The sequence below is a fragment of the Nycticebus coucang genome, chromosome 3 (assembly GCF_027406575.1).
Source record: "Nycticebus coucang isolate mNycCou1 chromosome 3, mNycCou1.pri, whole genome shotgun sequence".
NCBI classification, from domain to species: domain Eukaryota; kingdom Metazoa; phylum Chordata; class Mammalia; order Primates; family Lorisidae; genus Nycticebus; species Nycticebus coucang.
The window spans coordinates 151,721,673-151,724,215 of record NC_069782.1 but is presented as its reverse complement, the minus strand read 5'-3'; positions in this window follow the sequence as shown (position 1 = coordinate 151,724,215).

Sequence of the window (2,543 nt, the reverse complement as noted above, 5' to 3'; positions counted from 1 at the left end):
GGTGACCAAGTCTCAGTTATTAATCCAGTGCTCTTTCTAGCACTTTATGCCATAAGATGACACATCCCATGGTTTTCTGGAATTATTAAATGCCAAAAGATAGCATCATTTAGGTACAGAGTGACATTCTTACTGAAGAAAGCATGGAGATATGTATAAGATACTCATTACAAGACGTCAAGAGTAGGGAATGCTAGAAGGAGAGCAGCTCAGAGAAAGGGCTCTCAAGTAAGGCTGCCTGGGTTCGAGTTCAGACTCTGTCACTAACTACCTAAGTGCACCATGGATCAGTTCCTTAATGTCCCTGCCCCTGGTAACCATCTGAGGTTGTCTCTAGCAACCATTCACCAGGCTTCCATTTGGGTTCCTCACGGATCCAAAAGCACCAGCTTTAACACCAGCTCCAGAAGAAGCAAAAGTGATCTAAACTAAGTCAGTCAACTCATTCCCTCCCCAGGCCATGTGACCCAAGCTCATCCAATCAGAGAGAAACCCAGGGTCAAAGGGGATGCTGGACAGAAACATCCACTGGCTGTGAACAAGGAGGCACCATGTGCTGGGAGCCTGGGAGCTGCTGGCAGACATCTTGGAACCATGAAGAAAGTGCCTGAGGAAGAAGACACTTTCAGAAGGCAGGGACATTAAAACAAACTGGGTCTGTGAGAACACTACTGAATTTCTGACTCAAACATACCATTAACCATTAACTCTGGATCTTTCCATTCATTGACATACTAAGTTATCGTTTAGGCCAATCTGGGTTGGGTGTCCTGTTATATACAACCAAAAACATTCTGATTCACACAACCTCCTCAACTGCAAAAGAGCAATAAAAAATAATATTTGCCTGTATTAGTTTGTTGTGGACTCAATTAAGCTAACACGTAAGAATGCTTGGCACAGTCCTGTACATGACAAGTCCTCTAATCTATCTGAACAGCTGGAAACATTTCATCATTTTTTTTCTCACTGTAACATCTGGTTCTTTAAGCCAAAAAAGCCAACTCTTTTAAAGATAAATATCACATTTAACCTGAGGGCCCCAGACAAACCACATTTACCCATGCTTTGATGCTCAGGCTCATTTAAGACATGCTACTTTAAAATTGTGTTACATTAGAAACTGCCGTAGCAGGAGGGCAGAGCTATTTTGTCATAATCATATTGCTTGCCATTTCCAGGCATTTGGTGATTTTACTACCTTTTTCCCAGTATCCCCTGGGTTGGCGTCCTTAACCTACTATGTAATGATATTTCAGGGTCTGAGAGATGAATTGCTCTCTACGTAAAATACGGCAGCAGATCTATATCCCTAAGCTCTGATAATTAGTTTTTAATGTAACTACAATTTTTTTGAGGAGATGTTTTTGCGCTCTAAAATCTTCTTAAAAGTATCCCTTAGGCTGAAATTAAGTTGAAAGGAGTGTCATGGAGGTCTATGGCAAGGGGTGAGACAGGCTCAGGTTACCAGTCAGCCTGACGTGATTCATGGGCCTTCAGCAGTGAGAGGCCGGCCTCCCTCACCTCTGTGACCAGGCCTGTTCCTGCGCGCAGCTGCCAAGGCAAAGGGTGAGAATACACTTCATCACTGAACATGACACCCAAGTAATGGTGACAAATGGGTTTTCAAGGGGGGAGAGCGAGCAGGCTGGGGGCTGAGAAGGGGATGGGGCTGAGCTGGGTTGGGGCACCTGCTATTGCCTCCTTTTTCACTATATCAAAGAGCTTTTCTCTATCCAAATTATTATGAATTTCATTTCTATTATGTTGACAAATATTTATTTCAGTTAAGTCATTTAAAATTCATAAGGGACTACAGCCAATCTGTCCCTTAGGAAGAAATGTCAGATTCCTTCAGGAAATCATTTGGCACCCCTGGACTCAGCCGTGGGTTCCTAGCATCATCCCCTTCTGCACACAGAAGTGTCTTCTCACTTCATTTTGATATTCTCAAAATGAGTGTTGTTTGGTCTCTGCGAACGAACAGGCTGCCTTGTGCACAGGTAGCATGACACACCGACTGAGGGACACAGCTGGAACTGTCCTTGGCATCTCTGTGATTAACCCATGGCATGCTTAATTAGCTACACAGAAGAAAGCAAATGGAAACCAGCATAAACATGAAGACCCAGAGGGGACAGGACGCCATAAAATGCTAACTTCTCTGTGAACTCCAAAGAGATTCCCCCAAATATTCAGTAGATCTAAGAAAACATTTCCCTTCCCTCTGCCTGAAGCTACTCTTTACATGTTTTGAAACTAATACAAACTAGAGTGCTTTACTTTGATCAGGGGACACAGACAGGGGGACAGGCAGCCCCTTACAGCTCCCGGTCAAGGTCTGCTCTAATTGCCAGGTGAGGGAGCTCATTTGGCTCATGAGACAAGAGGGCACAGTCCCTCCTCATAGTGTGAGGGCTTCGTGGTCATGGACAGATTCCCAGGCGAACTACAGAGGCAGAGAAGAGAATTGGAACAACTGGTTTTTAAAAAACTGCAAATAAGATTTAATAACACTGCTTTCATGTAAAAAAAAAAATGAG